Below are 11,862 nucleotides of genomic sequence, written 5' to 3'. Positions count from 1 at the left end.
TACATGTATTGCAATCAGTGTAATATAAAGCTGATGAAAATTTCAAGTCTAAATTTGTTCGAGTAAAAATACTGTCATGGCATAAGACTGTTGAATTCACTAACATAGCATAAGGATATTGCTAATGTAACTACTGACAACATAGAACCTTACTTGGGATTAAAATTTTATGCAGTATTTTAGACATTTAAGAGACTTATCAGATAATGGGAACCAATAATGTTGATTAGCAATTTTATATCCAAAGCAAGAAAAATTCCTACCATAAGTTGTGAAATGAATAACCTTACTTGGGTGTCATTGTTTATCAGAAGATACTTGTCAGAAATCGAGATTCAGTAACCTTACCTGAGAATTCCCTAACCTGAGTTAGAAAAGTAGCTAATGTATAATGTGAAATGTCCTAACATGACTTGAGAACTCTTTTTTTATAAGTCTTGCCACAGATTGGGTTCCAAAAACCTCAGTTGGAAATTCCTTAACCTACCTTGGAAACATAACTAACGTATGTTGTGAACGTGCTTAAAGTGACTTGGGAATTCATTATTAAAGGATCAGTATTGCCACAAGTTGGGTTCCAACAAAGTCACTTGGGAATGGCCTAACCTAACTTGGAAAAAAGGTAAATGCATGTTTTGAAAGAGCCTAATGTGACTTGGGAATTGACTGCGTAAGGATAAGCCATTTGGCACAAGTTTTGTTCCAGCAACCTCACATGAGAATTTAGTAACTTAAGTTGGAAAAGTAACTAACATATGTTATCAAAGTTCCTAATGTGATTTGAAAATTTATTATTTGATGAAAACCGATGTGGCACAAGTTAGGTTCCAGTAAAGTCTCTTACGAATGTCCTAACCTAACTTGGAAAAAAGCTGATCGTATGTTTTGAAAGAGCCTAACGTGAATTGGGAATTCATTATGTAAGGATAAGCCGCTAGGCACAATTTGTGTTCTACCAACCTCACTTGGAAATTCCGTAACATATATTGTGAAAAACCGAACGTCAGTTTTGAAAGTAACGTGAGTCAATGAAAATCAATAATGGTTTGTCAAATTTCTTGAACATGTAATCAAAGTTTTTTTAAATTAATTGTTGTATCATATACAAGAAGTCACAGAAAAAAAAAACTTAATTATATAAAGGTTTAATTTACATATCACAAATGCCTACACTATGATTTCAATCTTTTGGATCGTGCATGCCCAACATTCGAAATGGACGTCATGACTTGAGAGCCCACTCTGTTGTGTGGATGAGTCACCAACCAATACAATACCTTACTCTTCATTTCATTCAATTGTTCCTACACAATCAGATAAAGTCAACTCACAAGATAGAAAATTGTCACACATAACAAATTATATCTTAACTTTAACATTTGTTCCTACCATTGTTAGAGGAGGCATAGTAAGGCTGCCCTATTCCTCTCGTGCAGTATTATTCTACTATCTAAGGCAAAAGATGACATACATTCTACACTCAGATCTACAAAAAATATGAAATCTATTAGCACGTAGTTGGAAAATATACACTTAATTACATGTACACAATTTTATCTTTTTTACTCACGTCGTCAGTTGCTATTCCATAGGCACCACTTTCAATTCTAGGTCATAATTGTCATCAACAAGTTCAGGTTTCAGTTTCATTAATATTTCTACAAACTTGCTTCTCTGAGAATAAGAACAAAGTGAATGAGAAGCTTTCACTAATAAAATTTTATATATCATTATATGGAAAAAAGCATACCATAAAATATGCCATTTTTTCCTTCTCTTTCGGCAACATCGCTTCCTTTGCTTTCTTTATATTCTTCTTTTTCTTCTTTGATTCTTTACTAGATGGTAGCATCGAGTCCAGCACATACATTGTGGCTGTTTTCGACTCCACAACATAGCAAAACCAGTGCAATGCAAACACTATAGGGAAAAAATAAAATTGCAATCTCTTATGTTATACCTAATGATAGTTGGCATAAAGTCCTTCAAATGGCTATCCAAATCCCATCTTTTTTGTTGGTGGATTATGGTTTCCTGAAATGAAAAAATGTAACACTTGTAACTTGTAAGAACTTAATAAGATAAAGGAATTAAACTGTAAGACAAACCGCAAAATCTGGATAAAAAATGTGTCGCCGCACAAGTTGATCCTTTTTCTTTTGCTCATTGACCAAACGTCTTCCAATTAATGTAACAACCTATATAACAAAATTATAGTTGCATTAAAATTTAACTATAACTTGATCTATTTTAACTAGCACACTTGCTCACCGAACTACTAATCCATTATCTAGGACCTAGACACTTGCATTCATAGCTTATCAGATAATAATGCTCAATCTTCACAATTTTCCTATTACATAAAACAAAACTATATCAAATAATCGATTATGAAAATATGAACTAGTAAGGTTGAATATCATACTCATGTCCCTCATTGGGTGGAATAGACTTTGTACAGTATTGGTAAACTTCTTTTTCTATACATTGTCCTCTTTTTTCATGTCCTTTTTTGCCTTCCCTCTATCAACCAAAAAGGGTAAATGAATAATGCTGACTATTTGTCGTTGTGATCGTCTTAGTGTCATTTCACCCTTAAAATCTTTTTTTCTAATTAGCTTTTCGACTTCTTCTTGTGCACCTGATTCTCCCTCCTTTTCATTTTTATCTTCTTCTGCTTGTCCTTCCTCTTCCTCCTTCTCATCTTCTTCGAATTCTCCCTCCTCTTCATTTTCATCTCCTGTCTCTTCTCCTTCCTCTTCTTTGTCATCATGTTCCAACTCTTCCTCCTCTTCCTCTTCACCATCATGCTGTTGAACAACATCCTTTCCTCTTCTTTTATCTTGAAGCTTGAGGAGTCTTTGTGCAATTCCATGTGTAAAGATCACAATATCTCTGTATACCTCTTTTATATCCTGCACCATATAAAATATCATATATTTAAAATTATATAAAAAATAACTTTGCTAATTAACAACCATCATTTTGCCCTTACTGGATCATAAAATGAAGTCATTTCTGGAAGCCCTATTGAGAAGCAGTCATGTCCTCGAGAAGGGTGATACAAAATGCCATGATCACTTGCCTTCTCAAGTTGAACTCGTGCTGTCACTCTCTCCTCTGTCTAATATTCCAAAGCATCTTCTTGCGATGACACCTCAATTGGCTCCAATAGAAACATTTAAAAGTAGGAAATCTGCATATTTACATCTATATCATATAACCCACAGAATTTTACAAAATAATTAACTTATAACAAATTATATCTTAATTTATCCACATACCGCAAGAAGAAATAAGCATCCTCCAACAGTTTTTTTGTGCCCATCCTTCTTCTCCCATGCTTTATATTCGACTATCTCCTTTCCAAGCTCAGATAGTATAAAGGATGACCAATCATAATGTACAGTTCCTAAATTTAATCCAGACATGACCTTCAATAATTTATCACTTATTTTGGAACTCAAACTTGGACAAAGAAAATTTTCTAAGCAATAGAGAATGAAGAGAATCTCAAATTTATCATTTTCTTTCCCCGAGAGTATCCTATCTTTTATTACATTATAGGATACTTTTTTAAACTCCTTGTTTAACGACTTTAATTTATTCTTATTTTCATTCATATCAACCATCTCCCCATTATTAGGCAAGCCAAGTAAGGCATGAATCGCTTTGTCATTGATGACTTTCCTTTGACCTGTAATGAAAAGGGATGATGTAGGAGGATCAAATGCCTTCATCACTTCGTCTCACAAATCTCTAGGCAACTTGTAACATTTAATATTTTAAAGCTTACCAAATCCTATTCTATTAACCCTATCCCTCAAAGATTTTCGCTTTTTGATATAATCAAAAACGTCCTTCATCTTTAACGGAGAACACCTTGTCTCAAATGGAATCTGTCTAAGAAAAACAAGTCAGCGCCATTACTTGAATTCATCACATTTTTCATGCTCCAGGTCAAAAACAACGTACCTCGTAAGCTTTTACCCCAGCATTTTCCTCCTTAGCCAAATGCTTATAGTGATCCTGTTCTTCTGATGACAACTTTCTCCATGCTGCAATTGCTTTTACATTAAGTTTCTTTAAATCATTTCCCTGGGTTGTATACTTGCCACGATACGCCTCTTTAAACTTGCTTAAGCCAGAACAACTTTTTTGCTTTAAAGGATTTCCTTTTGTTCTAACCATTGTCTTGCACACAAATAATGGGGGTTAAAAACAAACTACTATTAAATATATCTAACGTCACTAATGGATACACATGATAGCACTATTGAATTCACCAAACATCAACTCTTAGTTTTCTCCACAGAATTTCTTTATACAAAAGATATAAATGTCTTGCCTTTTATGGAAAATCTTAATTTGCAGTTTAATCTATATTACACAAACTCTAATCAATTTATGTTGCTTAAGAGCAACAACCAAGCATCGCAATTATGCACCACGCACTAAATTCTTCAAAAGTTAGCCGTTATATTGAAAATTAAAAATAATTAGAAACAAGATATTTTAAGTTTATATAAGTTCAAGATAAATAATTATAGGGGGAGAATGTAAACAATAACCTACCCCCACACACACACCAATACATGAAAAGGGTGGAACCTTGGGCTGCTTACAAAGAGAAGGATAAGACGTTAATTAGCCTTGAGGGTGTGGAGCTACTAAATCCTAATGAATTGAGATTGCTTGATTTGACAGAGAAAGAGATAGTGTTTAACATTGGTAAGAATAGCAAGAATGAAACTAAAACTGATACACAAAGCATTACAAGAACCGATCTTCATAAAGAAGGACCAACAGTGATTTTTGGTGTTTCTAAACTCGGGAAGAGAAGGAAATTTATGGAAGTTAGCAAACATAATCTTGCAGATAGGAGTGACAAGGTTAACAATGGGAATGATTCAATTATACTTGTGAATTTCTTGATGCCTCAAGGTCTAGCTTTTCAAGGATGCAAAAATAGTACCAAGAATGATACAAAGCAGACACAAGGAGCCAATTCAAAAATGGAAATAAAGATAGAAGGACCTATTTCATAAAGATAGAAGTCCAGAGACTAATTTCTCAGTTTTAGAAGTTCATAGGCCAATTTACAGGTGAAAGAAAGTAAAGGAAGGCGTTGCATTTTCCCTTATCACATTATACATATTAAAACGTCACTAAACATTCCAAAATAAGTATTTCCTGCCTCAGGTCGCACACATCAGCAAGAAAAATATCAATGACAAACGTTCATAAACATTAAGCCTTTTGCACGAGAAGCATTTTATTTTAAAGGAAAACACTGAATCCCAACAAATGCCAACCATTAAAATTGAGCCAATGCTATTTACACGAGAAGCATTCCGTTTCAAAGGAACTCAAAATTTTGAACTGGGAACATGAGCAAGTTCTATTTTCCATTGCAATTTTCAGGCTGAAAAATAACTAATTTCTACCAGAAACAAAGAATCCAACAACGACGGTCTGAGCGAGTTTGAGACTATAAACTTTTTATGCTGACATTTCTCACAGGAAAACCACAACATACTATAAGTTTAAGACTTCATAGATGAAAATCCTTACCTTCGCAGTTGGGCGAAGTATAGGAGAGCTCAAATCCGAGCAATGGCAGTTGGAGCTTCCACAAAGAATGTGATAGAACAACATAGACGGTGCAACAGAAATGACCAACGTTGGAGAAGACCTCTTATCGATGATTGCACAATCCTACAACTTCTATAGAGAACTTCATGAACGACAATGAACACTGGTGAGCCAGGAAGAGAAACCACTTGACCGAGACAAGAAAATAGAGCAAGTAGGGCTCTGGTCTGCGCGGTTATTTGCTTCTTTCTCTCAGGGGCAGTTTCAACAATTTATTTTATTTTTTAATCCCAAATAAGGACTATAGTCCTTAATTAGTATTTCCATATTTTAGGTCCCCACTTGGGATTAATGCCCTTAATCGATCCTCAATCGTCATTCTCCCTACTATTTAATCAAAATTTCCCTAGGATTGTAACTCTACTGACTCCTTCATTTATATTCTAGGTGATTGCAAGGATGTCGAAAAAGTACAAAAAAAATTAGTGAATCCTACAAAATTTAATACTTTTTTCTCTCTTAATGTATAGGATTGGATAATTTAAAATGTCAAAAATGAGACAGGCAGTTTGACTACAAGAAAAATTCCTTGACAAAGACTTTTTCCCCAAATATGTTGAAATATATAGAAAGCTAGATACAAAAAGATCTATTTTGAAGATGATATTCTAGAAAGTGACATTGCCTTCTTCTACACTCAACAAATTATTAATGATCTTAAGCTTCAATCCAAGATTAACCATTTGAACAAGAAAGGCAACAAACTTGAAGCTAAATAAAGCCCTCCTGAACTTGGTTGGGTTAAACTTGACATCGATGGTTTTGTCAATACTAATAGTGCTACTGCTTGTGGGGCATTATTAGGTATGATAAAGGAAATTTGATTAAGGGATTTACCAAAAACGTTGAGTACTATCCTAGCACAATAGCTGAATTTTTGAAAATTCTAAAAAGCCTCAACCTTTGTTGGAATGAGAATCTTCCTAAAATTAACGTCTACTCTAATTCATTAGAGGGTTTATCGCTTATCAATTATATTTGCTATGATAATCACCCTTTCTCTGTGATTATCAAAAATATTAGGGAGCTTGTTATGAAAAACTAGGTGGTCACTTTTGATTATGTCTATAGGAAAGTCAACAAATGCACTAATCTGCTAACTCATAAGACGCCTTATCATAATTTTAATATTTATATCTTTAACAACCCGCGTACTAAATGTAATAGCTTCATGGCTATAACATGACAATACATTAGTCTCTTGTACAAGTTTCTTGTGACCTTATATTAAAAAAAAATTCATTTGAAATTACAATACATGCAATGATACAATGAATTAATTTCGGGACTTGCATGTCGGTCAACTTTGAATCATTATTTATGATATAGTATGGATTTGATTTTTTTTGATACTCTACACTGATTATCCCGGAATGTTAGGAAAAATCGGATTAAAAAATTAAAATGATAAAATACTCTTCCAAAGTAAAAAAAAAAAAAAAAACAACAATAACAACAATCAATTTGATTGGGGGTTGATATGATCAACCCAAGTTCACGGCGCCTACCAAAAATCCTCCATTAATTGATATGAAATTTGGGAAATAAGGTTCGAGCGTTGTTCCATGGTAATGAATTTGGAAGCTGCACAGTTGATCCAACCTTATGCCTATGACAATATATGTGAGAGAAATACTTAAATAGAGTGATTGCACCATATTATTTGTGATTTATCTAACAAAAATATAACATTTAAATGTCATTAAATATAAATTAATTTTGATATAAATGATAGTAAAGATAGAAAAAGTAAGAAATCAAATGTGTATTTTATTATAAAAATAAAATTAATTAAAAAATAACACACAAAATTTTAGTTAGATTATTTAAAGTATTTTAATTTGATAAATCACAAATAATATGGTATATTTAGTTTATCTAAGTATTCCTTGTATGTGTAGATAATAGTCATTCAATTGCATATTTTCCTCAACCCCTGATCAGATTGCTGAAGGCTTCTTTTGAATTTTTTTTTTCCCCGCAATGGGTTGCTGTACTGATATTCAACTCCTATCCGAGCTTGAAGAAGGTCACTACTTCTTTTGCATAAGGTTTTATCAAATGTGACTCACAATGCTTTAGTTTGGAGTTTTAACTATTTAGTTTTAACTATTTGATAAAGGTATGGTTGTTTTGTACTATTTGACTTTTTATTTCTAAGTCGTGTATACAATCCAATATATGTCGTTTGATCAGGTATTATACTATTTATTAACTCTCTAACTAACTTATTAGGACTATATCATGCAAGCCAGAGTTGAGACTGAGTGGGCTATGTTGAGTTTTTCTCATACCATGCGTGAAGACTTTGCTTATAATTTTTGAGGGTTTCTGGTACAATGTTTGTTTAATTGCATTTCTCCAAAGTACCTACTTTTTTTGTGTGTCAAGAGTGCTCTTCTTTTGATCTATGCAATGAGGATGTTCCTACACTTACAATAAGCTTTAAACCTCTGTTGGAGATTGCAAACACATCAACAGTTTCTACCACACTCATAAGTAATTGGTGCTTATCTTTAGTTATGTTTGATATAATATTTATATTCCGTTATTTATGATATTTACATTTTAAATTGGATATTTTATCATTCATATGTTTTTGGATTCGTAATTACAAGCACAAATATCATGAATAATAGAATATAAATGAATCAAACATAACTAAATCGGAGTACCAATTACTTATGAATGTAGTATAAATCATTGATGTGTTTGCAATCTCCAATAGAGATTTAAAGCTCTCGATTAAAAAAAAGAAGAGAGATTTAAAACTTAATGTAGGTGCAAGAATGTCCTCATTGCATAGCTCTAAAGAAGTGTCTATTTCATAAAAAAGCTGGTAGAATATAGAAAATCAGTTAAACAAACATTATACCAGAAACTCTTTAAAATTATAAATAAATTATTCACCCATGGAATCTCGACTCTAGCTTGCATGATATTGCCCTAATAAGTGAGTTGAGTTAAATAAATAATATTACGCTCGATCAAATGACATATATATTGGATTGCATGGGCCACAATGCATTATATTTAAAAGGAGCAAATGCACCCCTTAGTTTGGAAAAAATTACAAGGAATATCTATATATTTTAATATTTTGCACTCCTTGATTCAAATATTTTGCACCTCTTGACCCAATTTTAAAGATTTTGGGTTCAATTTTTTTTAATTATTTTAATTATTAATTTTAGAAATGTTGCACCTCATAGTACAAGGTCCTGGCATCGCCACTGTAATAGATTGCACGTGACGTGGAAATAAAAAAAATCAAACAATACACACAATTTATACGTTGATATCAGATACAATGAAATTAAAACTCCAAATTGAAGCATTGCAAGTCACATTTGATAAAACCTCATACATTTTAACAGCCTGAATCATATGGTCAATGATCATAATCAATATTTAGTATGTTTTCTTTTTTCTTTTTGGTTTACTTGAACGCAATATTTTATTATTTCAGTTTTTTAATCTGAATTGTTTTTCTAACATTCTAGGATAATCAATGTAGAAGATTAAAAAAAATCAAATCCATACCATATCATAAATAATGATTCAAAGTTGACCAACATGCGAAGTAATTTATTCACAAAATTAATCTATGATTATACTTTCAAAAAGTTAAAGAATCAAATTCAAAATTAATTCATTGCATCCACACAAATTAAATACATGCATTGTATTTCTAAACGAAACCTTGAGTAAATAATAGTTCATTTCTACAAAATTAATCAGCTTGCATTCGCGTGTCATCATAGAAGAAAAACAGGGGATTGTCGTGGTTTGCTAATACCATATTTTTGTTTCACTCATATAACTACTTATTTTGTACTAACTGTCACCATTTAACACTAAGAATAATCTGCAAAATTAACATCTCGTACAACGCACATGTGATAAACTAGTTGATAATAACATCATAAATTGTACATTTGGTTTTTAAATTATGTAAAATGCGAAATAAATTAGAACTTTTTATAGAGCTTATATTACTAATCTAAATTTGAATGAGGTTGTGTCTTAAATAGGATATTTTTTTACACATTTTTTAATACATTAATTAATCTTAAACTTGAAACCTAATTTAATAAGTTTCTAATCACTCAATTCAATTATCATCTGATGATTTAAATTTTATATTAAAGGGAGAATCTTTTGACAGAATATTTACCAGTAAATTAAAGTAGTTTTTATCTAAAAATATATTTATTTTCTTTTAAAAAATTGCGTCATTCCATTCCACCATATATATATATATATATAAATGTATATTGTGAGGGAACTTTGTTTTATTTACAAGATTGGTCTTCTTTTCCAATGGAGGGGAAATCAACGTCTGTTATATAATAATCTGAGCAAAAGGTCATCATATCATGTTCAGCAATATCAGCTGCTAAGGTATTATTCCACAGAACGCAAATCTTCAAGGCCAACTTGTTGAAACTGGGCTGCCAGGAAGCTTTTCAAAACATTATTTCATGATTTGAGCTTTTTACTCAACAATCCAAAAATTATAAAGGAAGGAAGATGAATAATTAGTCCAAGATATCATAAAAATATTAATCATAATAAGTCCAAGAATTTATGATGTAAAAATCTATCACGTTTTTTCACATGTCACAATCATTGATTTAATGTCCATAAGTGAAGAAAACTATTATTTTACAAGCAGAGTAAGAAGTGACACCACTGATTGAGTGCCTGTACTAACTAGTAAGAGATTATTTTAACTTGAGTCTTTATTAAGTCCCCTCAACTTGATGTGGGGTAAGCTCAGGATATCAGGTGTACAAGTAATAAAAAAAAAAGTAAGAAATGACAAAATGGTGTGGCACTAGCGTGGGGGGAAGGATTGGGTGGGTTGGTTTGTGCATATGGCTCTACAGTGAAAACATTCAGTCCATTCCATTGAAGTGAAAGGTTTATGTTGAAGCAAACCCTACACAACTAAGAATTTGAATGCAGCGAGAGGAAATTATCAACACAGTCAATCAAATTCAGTTCCTTTTTTTCGTTAGTCCATAAATAATCTGTCCTAGTTCTTCACCACAATCTTCCTGCACATGGTGTCCTCCCTGCAAAGTGCAATAAGTTAAATATATCTCTTTCCCATGGGAGCAATTTTAACCGGCAAAAGAAGGAAGATATGTAAACCAGATGACTAGTTCTTCATACATTTGGTGATTTGGGCAAAGCCCGATGAGTCATCTCCAATTTGATCGAAAAAAGTTAGGCCCATGCTTGGTTATATGGCCTTTTTAAAGAGGGTAGGATACTCTAAACTAGATCCAAATAAGTCCGACCATTAGAATTTTCAGCTCTATATGTATATAGAGATGATAATTTTGGCCAAACCCGATGAGATAGCCCAACCTTGCTCAAAACAAGTTAAGGCTGAGTTTGACTATATAGGCATTTTAAAAGGGTAAGATACTTCAAAATTGATCTGAATAAGCCAGACCCAAATTGAGCCCAACCAGAATAAGCCGGCCAACCCCAAATTATCAAATCTAGTTCTTTCAGTATATTCATTATTAAAGTAACGATCACATCATATGAAAAAGTGATGAAACCTTGGGTACATACAAGTATAAAAATGAGAGCATGTTTGATTTCACGTTGGAAACCACCAGAACTATGATTTTGTAGATGAAGGAAATTTCCAATGTGAAATGAAAGTGTGTTTGGTTTCACATTGGAAACCACCAAAACTATCATTTTGGTAGAAGCGTGTAGTTTCCAATGTAGAATCCACAAGAATTATTTCCCATGAAAATGGATGATGTAATTGACTTTCATGAAATGGCTAAAAAGAAAGAAAGAAAGAAAGACTTTCATGAAATAATAGATTATTATGAGCAACTATAACAAATAGATAGCTGTAGATGCTCAGTTTGCAACACTTAGGTATGGGAATAGTAATAAAATTGTGGTCATGATAAATTGAGAAGAGAACACTGTTAGGAAGACATTCATTTGACAATAAGTTTATCCAAAGGCAACAAGTGAATAAAACCATGCCCATCAGCACAAGCATGTGCAATAGATTTGTTCAGTGTTTACCCTTGGAACTTCAGTAGAAGTTTTTGTTTAACCTTTTTTTTTAATACATTAATTAATCTTAAATTTGAAACCTAATTTAGTAAGTTTCTAATCACTCAATTCAATTATCATAAGAAGATTTAAGTTTTATTATTAAAC

The sequence above is a fragment of the Prosopis cineraria genome, unplaced genomic scaffold (assembly GCF_029017545.1).
Source record: "Prosopis cineraria cultivar Desert tree isolate PC_DT_omini unplaced genomic scaffold, ASM2901754v1 PC13, whole genome shotgun sequence".
NCBI lineage: Eukaryota > Viridiplantae > Streptophyta > Magnoliopsida > Fabales > Fabaceae > Prosopis > Prosopis cineraria.
This window is presented reverse-complemented; position numbering follows the sequence as displayed.